General features: G+C 53.4%; 1 protein-coding gene across 6 annotated transcripts in view; it reads right to left on the reverse strand.

The window, feature by feature from the left end:
• Positions 1-14,972, reverse strand: part of RAI1 (retinoic acid induced 1) — a 73,479-nt gene that overhangs the window by 29,303 nt on the left and 29,204 nt on the right. For 4 of the 6 annotated variants that reach the window (XM_088174253.1, XM_088174257.1, XM_088174256.1 and 1 more), the window contains exon 2: positions 9,420-9,500. The gene's annotated coding sequence lies outside the window, so the exon portion shown is untranslated. Of the gene's footprint in view, positions 1-9,419; positions 11,373-14,972 lie in introns of those variants that run through there. The other 2 variants (XM_088174254.1, XM_088174258.1) reach the window with 2 other exon arrangements.

Here is a 14,972-nt window from a genome sequence, read left to right on the forward strand (position 1 = left end):
CGGCCCAGCTGCCGCACGCTGGTGGCTGCTCCCACAGCCGTGCTGGGAGGATGCTTGGAAGAGATGCTCTCTTCCTTGGTGGGAGTGGGGCTGCTGCGAGCCCCTGCTGCCCTGGCTCAGCCTTTGAAGCCTCTGCCCGCTCCCAGCCGTGCCCTGGGCCGGGATGCTGGTCCCCTGCTCTCCACCTGGCAGAAGTGATCCGTGATAATGACTTGGCTCATCTCCTTCCAAGCCACACGTCATGGGGAACCACCATGCTTCTGTCCCCAGCAGCCACCGTGCACAGGGATGGGGCACATGGGGATGTGCTCCTCACTCCAAGGAAGATGCTGAAGTGCTGGAGGGTGTCCAGAAAAAGGCAACAGAGCTGGGGAAGGATCTGGAACACAAGGAGTCGCTGAGGGACCTGAGGGTTCCTGGAGAAAAGGAAGCTCAGGGGAAGACTTCTTACGTTCCACAACTCCCTGACAGAAAGGTGCAGCCAGGTAGGGGTCGGGCTCCGCTCCAGGTAACAAGTGATAGGACAAGGGGAAATGGCCTCAAGTTGAGCCAGGGGCAGATGAAGTTGGATATTAGGAAAAATGTCTTCACCAAAAGAGTGGTCAGGCATCACAACAGACTGCCCAAGGTATTAGTGGAGTGTTCATCCATCCTGGAAATGTTCAAAAAATGTGTGGATGTGGCACCTGGGGACATGGTTTGGTAGTGGGCTTGGCAGTGTTGGGTTAATGGTTGGACTTGATGATCTTAGAGGGGTTTCCCAGCCTTAATGACTCTGTGATTCAATGATTCCATGCAGGAGGGCAGGAACAAGAGGATGGGCAGCACTGGGGCAGGCAGAAGCCTTGGCTGCACCTCTGGTGTGTGGAACAGTATTGGGAAAGGGCAGATAGACCCAATTTGAGGACATGTCCCCAGCCTGGGGACACCAGCAGTGTGGCCATGTCAGCCTCCCCCATGGCACTACTCCAGGTAGATGCTCCAGCCCAGCACTCATCAGGGCACCTCACACCTGCCCACAGCTCCAGAAATCACACTTCTTGCACTGTTTTATTTTAGCATAGCCAGAAGTAAGAGGAACAAGCTCCACTGGGGTTGGAAAGGGCACAAATCCCAGTCAGAGGATGATCTGGCACCTCACAAGTGCTCCTGCAGCTTTCCCTGTCCTGGCTCCAGCTCATGTCCTCTTGGGGTGACACAACCCTGTCACAGTGACACAACATTGCAGATCCCCACAGTCCTGCCCCAGAGTGCTGTGGGAGATGCAAAATCTGGGAGAAGGTAGAGATGGAACTCTGACCTAGGCACAAAAGGCTCCTCCACCATGAGGATGGATGAGAATGAGGGAAGAATGAATAAGGATCTGTGTTGCAGCAGAACTAGCTGGTATTGAAGATGCGCCATGTCCCCAAACCAGACCCTCTGCCATCAATGTGGATGGTGTCTTATTTTCCCTGGATGTTTTCCCATTCCTCTTCCCATAATCCAGAGCTGGGGGGCCACTGCAAAGCCTGCAGGTCCCGTGACTTCAGTGGCAGGAGATGCAGGATCCCTGGGCAGCGATCACAAGAATGGGGAAAGCAGCAACCTCAGGTTGCAGATTAGCTTCATTTTACAGCCAGGGAGGCAGAAACCTCCCGTGGTTCAACATTTTGCTGGAGACCACACAGGGAGCCTGGGGAAAGCCAGGGAGAGGTCGCAGGTCTCTGCGGGGTGAGAGCATCCTCCCTCTGGGGAGAGAGGGAGCTCAGAGCCAGCGGGACCCACAGCAGCCCCAACCCACCACTGCACCCCAAAATTCACCCGGGGCCACCCACTGCACCCCTTCCCCCTCTGACCCCAAACGGTGGGGGCTGCAGAGACCAGTTTGGCAAAGAAAGAGAGGCTCTTTACCCAAGTTTAAATGCACTTCCCTTGACTCAGTTCCCAGTTCAGTGTAGAGGAGACCCAGCTTGGCCGGCAGCCACAGTGCTCAGCTCTGCACGTCCCCGCCGAGAGACACATTCCTCAGCACTGCAGCTAAGTGCAGCACAGCCTTTGAGGCCTTCACCCCTCCTTCAATGATAATTTATGCCCTCTGACCCAACTCCCCCTTTTAAATCAGGCTGATCAATAGAGGAATCAGACAATCCTTTTAAGAAACTATCTCATCTGATCCTGCCAGCTAATGATCTCTGCTCTCCTTACAGCTGTTTGCAGATCTGTAGCCTAGGCTGCTGGGGGAAGCAGTAGGAAAAAAAGCCACTGGGCCAAATTCTTCCTTCTTCAGTCCAAGCAGGAGCAACAACAACGCTGACAATTTGTATGGAAGCAAAAGGAGACGCCAACTCCTTTTTTTTTTGGAAAACAAGCCAAGCATCATGCCGCAGGGAAGCCCTAGCTCCCAGAATTTGATCCCTCATTCACCTCACCTCCAAACATGCTCCTCTCCCATCCTGGGAGCCCTGACAAGACATCTTCACTCTTCTTACAGGCTCCAGCTTCTAGGCTTTCCAATGCCTCCCCTCCAAAGAAAACCCAGCAACACAAAGCAACAACCCCAAATTTAGTTCCTGGCTGAGCCACGGTCACCCACACCCTGTTCCGTGCACAGCATGGCTCCAAGGGGATGCTGTGAGCACTGGGATCTCCATCACTTGGCTGGAAAACCCTCACAGGCACCCTCACTTTACCAGGGCAGCAAAAGCTCAGGGGTGCAGCCACCTCCAGCCCATGGAGGAGCTAAATCAGATCAATGGAAGAGGGAGCAGTGTCCAGCACAGCACTGGGAGCTGTGTGGCAACATCCATGGAACAGCCTCCAAAAGGGCTTTATTGATGGCAGCTGCATTTCTATTCCACTGGCAAAGGAACAGGGTTAACCAGCAAAGAGGGAAGCATCAGAGAACCCTTTAAGTCTTCAAAGTAAATCAGCTCCTGGAACAAACACGTTCAGTAGCCAAATGTCCCCTTCTCCTTTGTGTGCACAGAGATATTGACATTTATTATGATGCCCAAACCACCCAGAGGAAGGATGCTTTCCTTGCATCCAAGGGCCATTTCTCACCCTGGCACACTCACAGGGATTTCTCCCCTGCCAAGGCAGGGCTTGGCCCCCAGCACTCCCTCCTTTAAACCACCCAGGAGGCAGGATGGGACCGTGTCCCAGGGAAAGCCAACACCTTCCCATGCCCACCAGGAGCCAGGGACCAGGCTCCAAGCCCAGGACACCTCCAAGGTCCCCCAGCTATACGTCCCCTCCCACGCAGCCCTTGCTCTGAAGCCCAAGAGCAGATGCAAAAGCCAAGGGGTCTGAAGGGCTGTGGCAGCACAGCACGGTGCAGGTCCTGCCACAGCAGTCACAGTGAATTACAAGGTATTAGAGCCCCGTGCTGCCGTGTCTCTGTGCAGCAGCAGTCACGGTGAAGGACATGCTATGATAGGACTAGAGTCTCCTCTGGAGAATCCAGTCACTGGCCTGGTAGAAGGCAGTGGTATGAGAGGCCAGCTCTGTTCTATAGATCATGTAGCGACAGGCATGTGAAGGACACGCTATTACAGGACGAGGAGAGCTCAGAGCCGTGGGGTTTGGGGAGGGGGGGACGGCTGTGCCTCGCTGGATCACTGAGTGCCCACGCTTTGCGAGCCAGCAGCCGTGAACGTTTTTAATTATGCTTGCCTATTTTATCGAGCATCTCATTTTCATTTACACACCAGCCATCTCCACCTGAGAACGTGGCCACTGCTGCTCCTTACCAGTATTGCTCCCATATTCCCTCATGCATCAGCTGGAGGGACCCAGCAGAGCTGGAGCTCCATCCTCATCACAGGGGACCCATTTGGTGACCGACCTGCCCTGCAGCTCCCCTACTCTCCCCACACAATGCCAAGGACCGTAAGGGAGCTGGGCAGAGCCTCCCTGATGCTCGGTGTCCCTCCCCGTCGGAGCAGCCAATTTTAGTGGCTGCCATAAATGCAGCAGGAGCAGTGTCCTCTGGTGAGGCATCGAGCGGTGACTAAGAGCGGAGATGACAATAAAGCAGAGGAAGCAAGGTCTGACTGCAAAGCAGCAGATCACCCCCCCCCGAATCCTGCTCAGAGGCACTGACTGATGAGGCCCCCCCAAACCACAGCCTGAGCCCAGTGAAGGAGAGCTGGGCTCTCTGGGGCTCAGGCTGAGCCTCGGCACAGGCTCAGATTGGGTGGAAATCCCATAAACAGGAGGGGAGAGAGGCTTCCCCCATCAGGACACCAGGATGGAGTTCAAGCCTCTAAGCAAAGCACACAGGGAGACTTGTGTACAGCCCCTACAGATAAATCTACCCCCTTAAAGCATTCTCAGTGGTAAATGCGGTAGAGACTGTGCAGGACTTGACAGCTCGAGGTGTATTTATGGTGCTTTGGCACCAGGGATACAACCAGTTGGGATTTTTGCTCGGTTCTACCACTTGGGCATAGCACAGCCACAACAAACCCATTTGAATACCTCTTGTTTCAACCAAGGCAGAGATCCAGCCTATTCCCTGCGGAGCAAGCGCCAGACCTGGGGCCAAATTAATCTCCGATGGATCTCCATCAACTTCATGGAGTTACAACTACAATTTGGCCCATGCCTGACACGTAAATCTGCTCATTTTTCTTCCAAATCGTCCAAATACCGCAGCATTTGTTAGCACAGGAGAGGGGACGCATCCTCCGGGAGAGATCTCTTTGGATACCGCGCCAGCCCTTTCTTTTTTTTTATTTCCTTTGCTGCCTGGGATAAAAGGCAAGCGAGACAGACCGTGGTACGTGTCTGAGCTGTTTGGGAAAGAAATTGGAATCTCCTCCTGCCATTCCTAGTCTTTTGATAGGCAGGTGGGATGCGAGCAGGAATAACTCAATCAAGACAGAGCAATTTTTAATTAATTTGTGGATCCCTTCACCGGCTGATTGCCTTGGAGACAAAAGGGAAGCCTCTCCTTTAACACTTGTGTGTGCCTGGTACTCTGAGCCTCCCCTTTTCACCGGCACATCTTTGGTCTTGAAAGCTGCACAAAAGGAAGAATTCCTTGATCTTTTGCCTCGGCTTTTGCTAAGACAGAGACACAGATGAGGGGGAGCCGGATTGGGGGATTTTTTGGGTTTCTTTTATATTTTGGGGGGATTATTAAAGCCCAGAATGGACATAGAGAGAGGTGGGGAAGGAAAAAAAAAAAAAAAGGAAAGGGGAATAAAAACCCTCAAAGCTAAGAAAGGAGAGCGTTTTCCGTCAACACCTTCTGCCCAGCCCGCTCCATCCCCAAGGGGAGGGAGTTGAAAGGTTCAAGCTACATCAAGTGGTGAGTAATGCAGCGGGAGGCTCCTGCTCGGGGCTGGGCTCTCGCCCTCTGCCATCCTCCGTGCCCCGTGCCCGGTGCTGGCAGGGCAGAGCCCAGCTCTCACCCTCCCCTTCTCCCCCCCACCAGCGACCGTGGGGATGCGGGAACTTCCAAGGCAGTGAGTGACACCACAATTATCGATTGCCGGCTGCAAAGGCTTGCTCTCGCCTCCCCCCCTCTTCTCACTTGTTTTCTTCTGTGCAGCAGTGCCAGCCTTCAGAGACTGCTGCTGTAAAAGGCTCGGATTGACGGGGTGTCAAGATATCCGCTGCCCCTGGCTTTTAACGTTCCCTTGCAGGGGGGAGTGGGAAGAGCCCCTGCATCGGTGAGGGGAGCTTGGATAGCTCCAAAAGAAAGGGAGGAATGAAAAGCCTCCCTCTCTCCTCTGTCGAGGAGATGCTCTTGAACCACAAGCAGCTTTTTCAGCCTCAGCTTGGCTGCGTGCGTCTCGGAAATCTCAAGATGCTGGGAAGGAGGAGAGGCGATGTGCCAGCCAGTGCTGGTGTCCTGCCCAATATCAAGGCACCCAAGAAACCCACCAGGCTCCCCAGCAGGTCTCTGTGGGGTGACACACACACCTGACCACCCAGCAGGTTTGGCAGTGGCCATTTTAGAAGTGGAAGGCAAGACACAGCCAGGCCAGATGAGGTCACCCAGAAGAGGTTGCAAAAGGACTGGGACACCCCAGCTTGGGCAAATCCTCTGCTGTTCAACACTGACGGCACAAGGGGTGCCAGATCAGAGGGTTTTCCTAGCAAAGACTGGCAAAGCAGGAACTCCAGGTGATTCCTGGATCCCCCACCAAAGGCTGCGATGTCACCCTGCCCAATGGCCCTGGGATGGTCCTGTGCCAGCCCTGTCCCCAGCTCAGCTGGCCACCCACAGCAAGTGCCATCCCTGACACAAAATGGGGACGGTCACCTCCCTGTGGAGGGGCTTGTTTGCAAAGCCTGGTGGCACCTTGGGACCATGGTTAAGTGTTACGTGCTGGAGCCAGAGGCCCGAAATTAAAGCTGGCTCCACGACTGTCGGTGTCGACACCTGGTGATGGGAGGAGAGGGATCGATGATGGAGAGTCTGTCGCTCCTGATGCATCGCTGTCAGGGTCAATACACAATTCCCGGGGAGATCAGATGTCCAGGTTAACTGCTTTGCCTCCCTGCTAAGCCGATGAGCTGGCAGAGCCCCATCCTGCTCACACATCCTCTTCCCCAGCCACATTCACCCCACAGCCACCAAATGCCACTGACAGCAGCCCTGGGGCTTGTGGCTCTTGTTTTTATCCACACAGAACTCAAGTGTAGTTCAAATGGGTGCCCAAGGCAGGGAAAGGGACACGGGGACAACAAGGACCTGCCCCCAGGAGCTTTTGGCTGCATCAAACCAGCCCACTGCCACGGGCAGCAACACCACGGGACCTCGTGGGGACACAGGGTTTGGGGACAGCCACCACCTCCTCTGGCCACCCAAGGGGGCTGAGAGGGCAAGTGGGGGTGATGAGACCTCTGCCAGAGAGAGCCCCATCTGCCAGTCTCACTGTGCACCCCTGAATTCCTGAGCAACAGAAAAGGCAGGAGAGGAGGGAAGCTTGCCCAGCACAGGTCCTGCAGGCTCAGTGACTGTGTCCAGCTCCTCACCCTGGGTGGGCAGAGCACCCACGTGGCTTTGGCACAACACCTGCCCCCTCCGGGTGACACCGCAGACCCCCTTGGGACAAGAGAGCTGTGACAGCAGGGCTGCACTGTGCCCTCTGCACCAAGCAGGCTTGTGGCACTCCATGGCACCCCGAAATCATTGCAGTGAGCACAGGCAGGAGGCAGAAACGCTGCTTTGCTCCCATTCCCATGTGCCACGCTGGGCAGGATCCATCCCAGGGGGTCCTGTGAGGACGAGAGCCACCCGCAGCCAGGCTGCAGCATCTCACCCCAACAGCTCCCGGGGGACTTCAGCTGCTCATCTCCTCCTCCAGCACAGCACAACCTACCCGGGGGAGCCCGGTGTGACCCCCTGAGCAGGGGACCAGGAGGTCCTACCTGCCGTCAGCCCACGGAGCCAGCCTGGAGGGGACACAGCATCACACCCGGCACAGCCAGACTTGCACCAGCCCCTCCAAAAAATCCCAAGAAAACAGAGAGCGGCATGAATAACAAAAGCAGTGATCAGTAAAGACTCTCCCAAGAGGCTGCAAGTTCTTCAATTAGAGCTCGCATTATAGGAATGAGAAACTCCATGCCGTCTTCCGTACGGATAACACTTTTTTCCCCCCTCTCTTTTAAAGAATAAAGGGAGGGAGGGAGGGAGAGGAAGGGCTGCATCTCTAATGCAACAGACAGGTCTGCTGAGATTCACTTTGGCTCTTATTTTGACTTTCATCTAAAAGAGCTGCCCTGGGAATCCATTAAGTCCAATTTAAATCGGCTCTCCGCCCTCACGGCTTCTCCCCGCCTTCGTGGCCCCCCCCCCAGCTCCCTTCTGCCCCCTCCTCGGAAGCAAACAAACACAAAAGCAAGGCCAGGCAGGGCAGGCAGCGAAGGGCAGGCAGCGAAGGGCAGCACCGGCGCGGTTTGGAGCCCTTCCCTGGGGGATTACAGCCTTCCCCAGGGCAGTCGCTCCATCTTTATTTCCGCCCAAATAAACACAATCCGGCCACGTTTGGATATCCCCCACCTCGGCAGCGCTTTTCTGGGGAGGGTTTCGGGACCTGCTTCTGCTCCCCATACATCTCCCCCCTCCACACACACGCGTATTCCATATTTCCCCCCGGTTTTATTATTTTTGAGGACAATTAGCTCCGTTAACGCCGCAACCGGCAAAGTTGGACGGGATATAATCACACACTTCAGGTTTGTTGGGGGTTTTTAAATTTTTTTTTTTTTTTTTCCCCCCCAGTGAGCTTCCCCACCCCGAGATCATTCCTCTGCCTTTGGGAATCGCCCCCCCCCCCTCGCAGCCGGGCGAGGGACGGACCCCTCGCCTTTCATCTCACCACACTCATTCAAGCTCTGCTTCTGTCGTATAAGCAGTTTTCCAGCTCTTCCCCCCACCCCTCCCGCCCCGTAACACACCCGCTCTGCATTGCATCCTATTCATATGTTTTCAATCATCGCCGTTTCGTTATTTAAAACAAAAGCACACGGTTCCCCCACCCCCGGGCAGCGCTCCGAGCCCCCTCACCGGGCTCCGCGGCTATTCCCCGGTTTGTTTGTTTATTAATGTCAGCGGAGGATTTGGAGGCAAAATTTGCCGTGGGAGAAAGGGAGCGGGAGGTGAAAGTCCCACCGAGGGGCTTTCCAAAGGCGCAGCCAGATGTGCAAACCCCACGATTCCTTGGGTTATCTGCTAGATCCATTTTTTCCTGCCCCGCCAGCCACCGAATAAAAGAAAGAAAATCCATCAAGTCAGCGTTCTCACGTGCAGACAACGGCAAGGAGAGCCAGGCGCCCGCCCGCGGCACCGCCGCAACTTTTGGAAGTATAAAACCATGCACATCCGTAACTCCTCAATTAAATAAGCCTCCCCGGGAAGACTTCCCTCTGCAGAGGCTTTCGCAGCCCCGTGCCCATTATCATTTTAACTTTGCAAAAGTAGGGAGTCAGGACAAGCAAAACGAAAATCCACCCCTTCCACACACAAACATTTCCAAGTCTCAGCTGTATCTTTGTTCAGGCACCCATCAATCGGCAAGTCAGGAGGGGTTTTGGACCGGTTGCAAATTTCTTTATTACTTCCAGAAAAGCAAAAACAACCCCCCCACACACGCCCCCCGGCTCCTCCGTTGCTGCTGCAAATAGGACACACACACAACACACAACACACACACACACACGCACGTATAATCCCCCCTCCCTCCCAAAACTCCGCGATGCCGGCGCCGTGCATCCATTCAATCGCAGCAGCACACGAGTTGCACAAGAGAAAAATAAATCCGGAAAAAGCTCTGTCCGCACACCCTCACCCGCCACCCCACTTCGCGACACCCCCCCCCTTCCAATTCTGCTGCGGCTTCAGGGAAAAAAAAAAAAAGCAAAAAAGAAAAAAAAGGAAAAAAAAAAAAGCACAAAGATGTAGCTTGCAACAATACCTGCGATGGTCCTCGCTCTCTCCTCTCTCTCCTGCTGGCTCGCTCTCCTCCTCTTCCAGAGCACAGTAGCCAGATTAGATCCTTAGAAAAAAAAATGTGAGAAATAGCACAATTCTCCCTTTTTTTTTTTTTTTTTTTTTTTTGCTTCCCTTCTCAGCAGCCCTTCTGAGCTCCTTCACTAACCATTATTCATAGACCACTAGGGGATATAAGGTAATTAGAAACGGCCCTATAGCATCCAGCCTGAAAATGTAATGCCAGCGGTAGGAGTGGTGGAGGGCTCTGGCTGCGGGCGGCTCCGGCAGAAAGTGCTCGCTGGAGCTGGGGACCGAGGTGAGAAGTGGGGTGGAGGAGAGGGCGAGCGGCAGCGGGTGCTGGCAGCTCTCCCGACAGAGACCAGGGTGGCCAGGGACACCGAGCGGCATCGGTTTGGGTTGGGTTTGGGTTTTTTGGTTTGGTTTTTTTTTTTTTTTTTTTTTTTTGGATTTTTTTTTTTCTTTTGGATTTTGGAGTGGGCTCGCCGTGCCCGTGTGAGCAGTGCTGGGGCTGCGTGTGTGTGTGTGTGTGTGTGTGTGTGAGCGTATGTGTGTGTTTGTGCCAGGAATAGCAATCAGCAGAGGCAGCACACAGAGCGCAAAAATGCCATCATGCAGGGTCAACAGAAAGCTGCAGACATTTTTTTTTCCTCTCTCTTTTTTTTTTTTTTTTTTTGTAGGCTTAATCCTCTGGAGCGGGGGAGAGGGAAAAGGAGGAGGCTGCTGCCTTCTTTATAGTTTTGATTTTTTTTTTTTTCCCTCTTCCAACCTCGTAGGATCAGATTAACCCCCCCTCCCCTCCTCTCCACGCACACACACACTCTCTCCAGCCCCAGCCATCCCAACCCTCCGCCAGCACTGCACCGGGGAGATGCCGGAGTCGGCGCAGGGTGGGATGCGGGTCTGGCCGCCGCGATGAGCTGGGTGGGATGAGCTAGGTGGGCTCGGCAGGGAAGCAGAGCAGGAGGGAGGCAGAGCGGGGGGGAAAAGGGGGGGAGGTGGAAGCAAATGAACAAATCACACCTGCAGCTTTCTGCGTGCCGGAGCCAGCTGCAGCCCAGGCAGCGACCGGCAGGAAAAAAAAAATCCAGGCGTGCGGGCTCCCAGCACCATCATCTGCGGGGATTTAGGTGCACGGTGAGCTGATGGCAACTCATCGCTGCGAGCGATTGATTTTGGGGAGGTTTATTATTAGCAGGAGGGGGGGAAAGGGAGGTGGTAACAAAGAGCAACCCCTTCCACGCACACCGATTTTTTCCAAGGGGTAAATAAAACCCGTCGCAGAGGCGAGGAGGAGGGGGAGCAGAGCTGTGGTGGCCCTGGCACAGCGGGCCAGCCGTGCCCCGGTGCCGGGATCGCTCCGTGCAGCTCCGCGCCCCGGCTGATGCCCGAAGGGCGCAAAAGCCCAGCCCTGCCTCCTCCCACGACTCCGCTCTGAGCCTCTCGTTAATTGAACTAAAGCTGTTCACCTTGATAACGCAGCACGGCAGCAGGTTTCCGAGCCGTACGCGGGGGGCTGGAGAGCTATTTGATCCACTTCCAAGGCGCTGCCTTTCAATTCAACCCCTTGCTCTTGAAGGATGGATAACCAGGCCCTCTCTTTTCCCTGTTAATTACTCGAGATAGGAGGCATCAAGCTGCAAACCAGACCAAACCTCACAAGGGGACACAGCACCTGCAAAAGCAGACTGCTTGTTCTCATCTCCCCTTTTTTCCTCCCCATCCTTATCCTCATCCCCATCGCAGACCCAGCCGGGCTGTTTGTAGGTAATACACCACAATATGCTCCCAGCCACCTCCAGCTTCACACATGCCTCTCTGCAGGATGGTAAATCAAGCAGGGACCTCATGGCTCTCCAGGGACTTGGTGTTATTCCCTGTAATCACCAGTCTGCCCTGCCCTTCACACAGGAAGTGGCCTGGCACTGTTTGGCATCACAAGCTGTGACTGCCACCCTTGTAAAACCAAGGTGGGATGGACCCAAAGGACGTCACCCCCAGCTTCTCCTCTGGGATTGACAGAAGACTAAAGGATTTGTTATTTTTACACTACAATCCAATAAATTCAACAATCTGGTCTATCCATGCTATTTCTCAGCTCTGGTATGTTTGAAATCCCCACCTCCAGGAGTCCAGTGATTTTCAGGAAGACTTCAACCCTGCTCTCCTCCAACCCCGACCTCGCCGTGGTGGGGAGAAAGGTTGAAACCACAAGCCCCAGAGAGCCCCATATGCAAATCAAATCACCACCAAACACTTTGCTTATTAAACACTGTTATTTTTCTGGAACCTTTACAGTTCTGTGCCTACGATTTACGGGTTCAAAAAGGCTGATTTCATGACTTCTCAGCATTTCTGAGGTGTCAACACCCACATCACCTCTGTTTGCATGACACGGTCATGTCTTGCTAAGCCCAACCACTGCCTGGGTGGGAGACCACCACCTATAACACCAATTAACTTTACTCATTAAAACCTCCAAGCTCATAGAGGATGCTGCTGCTCACAATTGTGCAGATGGAAAAGTTTCCATCCCCTTGATAAAATCCAGATCCAGAGCATCCTGGAGCAGATCTCACCCTAAGCTACCACAAAACAGCATGATCAGCATCAAAAAGCCTCTTCCCATCTCCTCTGCCACGACAGCAGGGCTCACCTTGCTGATCAAAGTCGGAGGCTTCCCTGGATGTAACTCCACACCTCCTGCCCCAGAGAAGCTAAAAAATAATGACTCATAGCAATGTTATTTCTGGAGCTGCTAAAACAAAGGCACTCTGGCTCCCTTGGCTCCCTGGGTGTCTCAAAGCTCTGACCTAAATGATAAGGCACCCTGAGAAAACTAAGCTTTTCCCCACCAGCCTCGCCTTTCATCCAGCCCTGACATGAGTGGCCAACCTGGGGTCCAAGGACCTCCCCAGTACCTACACGAGATGCTCTATGCTGGCTCCTTCTCATTCATCTTTCTTTCATCCCTCCTCCTGATGGATTTTCCCACTCCCATCCATCCCAAAGGATTGTTTTCTTCCCCTGGCCCAAGTGCCACACACCCCACACGTGTGGTGGCTCCTGGCAGGCAGGGAGCAGCAGCCCTGCCCCAGCTCTCACCAAGCTCCGTGCATCGGCTCCGAGCGGATCCGATGGATTTTCATTTCCTAACTTTGCCCTTCGGGCTATTTCTAACGAGCTTCCTCACGCTTAAAAAAAAAAAAAAAAATCCTTCATCTTGCAGCACGGTGTCAGAACAGCAACACTCGGGATGACTGTGCCTGCAAGGAGGCTGGAAATTAATTATATCACAGTGGCTTTAGGTAGGGATCCATCCACTGACCTCCTCATCCAGCTCCTGTCTGGGAACCCAGGGAACAGCCAGAAATCCCCTCCCAAAGCAAAAAGGCTTTTTTTGGCCTTGAGGAATGTATTTTTGTGGTGTGATGTTTGGTCTGTGCAGCACAGCCTTGGGCGTGGAGCCACCACTGTCCTCCTGTGACCCCGTGCCCTCCCTGTACCCACATCCCCAGCCTTGAGCACCTTTGTGTAGCCTCTTCCTGCAGAGTCCATCCACCCTCCTGGACTCATCCCTCCCACTGGGAGGAAGGAATCAGTCCTGGGTGCCTTAATTTCCACTAATCAGATGTTTTAATGAGTTTCTCAGCGCCCAGCACATCCCACTTCCCACCACCACCCCCTCCGAGGCCGCCCCGCTCCCGCGCTGTGCTGAGGCCTCTGACATCTCAGAGGCTTTCCTTGGTGGGAGAGCAGCGATTATTTCTCTCAAAAGGTCTCTTATAATGGAAACCATCTCTGCATCCCTCCTTGGTCTCCTCCTGCCGTGACCCAGGCTCCATCGAGAGGAGCTCTGCTCCGAGGCAGCGCCGTGTTTCCATGGAAAGAGTGAATAGCAGAGTCTTCCCAGTGGTTTATTAGAATTCCTTTTACTTCGATGGAGAGTTTTAGAGCAAAGTAGAAAGGCTTTAATGTGGGGCTAATGGAGCCCCTGGGAAGTCCAGGAAGGAAATCTCCCCTGGAGAAGAGGAGGCGTGAGGAGAGGGAGGGCAACTTTCAAGACAAATTCCTGGACAGGTTGAAATTTTTTTGTAGGAGCCATCTCAGGCAGCGAGAAATGGAAATGAATGTTTGTTTTATTTTTAACAGATGTTACAAAAGACCTGCCAGTAATTCAGCGAACGATGCAAAACCTAGATCCCACTCACTTTTCCCAGCATGTCTTACATCCCCTCCCTCTCCTGCTTGGTACAAATGCTTATTTGCATTTAGCATATCATATTTTAAAAAAATAAAAATATTAAGCAATAAAATAACAATCGTACACCACTTCATTTCCTCCCTCCCTAAGGCTTTGGTTTCAGGTTAAATCCTTGGTTGGAGCAGCTATTAATTGTTTTTAATAAATTTTTCTGTCTCTTCAAATTTCCCACACCTATATTCTACTCACCCACTTTAGGGGGATGCCCTCTTGCCCAGGTCCCCTCCCTCTCTCTCCCAGCTGTTCCCTCAAGGAACAGCTCTTGACTCTGCAAAGTGTTTGGAGCCCCAGTGTGAAACACAGACTGCAGCCTCTTCTTTGGGAAGAAATACAGGGATTTGCAGTTAAGAGACAGGGAGTTGGAAAGGGGAGGAGGAACAATGAGGAGGTCCTAAAACCATCCAGCCAGGGGCTGGAAAAGCAGCAAGAGTGTGGCTCTCCAAAAAACAAGGTGCAGAAGGTGATCTATGAACACACACCACAGCACTTGACAGGGAACTCTGAAGCTGATCTGAAACCCACCACGTTGCCAGAGGGGTATTTGGGATGAGATACAGCATTTGTGAGTGACACACATGAAACCCAAACCTGGGAGGCCAGTGACAGTCGTGGAATCCCAGAATGATTTGGGTTGGAAGGCAACTTAAAAGCCTGCCTCATTCCAACCCCCTGCTGTGGGCAGGGACACCTTCCACTATCCCAGGTTGCTCCAAGCTCCTAACCTGGCCTTGGATACTTTAAGGGATGGTGCATTCACAGCTTCTCTGTGCCAGAGCCTCACCACTCTCACAGGGAAGAATTTCTTCCTAATACCCAATCTATCCCTGCTCACTGTCAATGTGAAGCCATTCCCCCTTGTCCTGTCACTCCATGCCCTTGGAAAGAGTCCCTCTCCAGCTTTTGTAGTCCTGGCCAGAGGAGCCCTGAATCCCACGGATACCAGATTTCCTGAAAATGAGCAACTTTGGCAGCTCCTGATTTAACTCTTGCCTGCAAAACACAAGCTGCAATGGTTCCCCTTTTCATGCCTAACTGTGAAATACCACTTCTCCTCTGGATACCCAGCTTTCCAAAGAGCAAGATCCCAGGAAAACCTGGAGTGGGCAAACACAGGGTGATTTTCTGCCCAGTTTCCTGTTATCAACCCTGCATGTATAGATCCAAGTGGCTCATGATCCCTCACACCAGCATGCCCTGTGCTGGATTCACACTCCACCGATGCCTTGTTTGTGGGATCCCGAGCAGGAAAGGAGG

The sequence above is a fragment of the Sturnus vulgaris genome, chromosome 16, assembly GCF_052056855.1.
Source record: "Sturnus vulgaris isolate bStuVul1 chromosome 16, bStuVul1.hap1, whole genome shotgun sequence".
Taxonomy (NCBI): Eukaryota; Metazoa; Chordata; class Aves; order Passeriformes; family Sturnidae; genus Sturnus; species Sturnus vulgaris.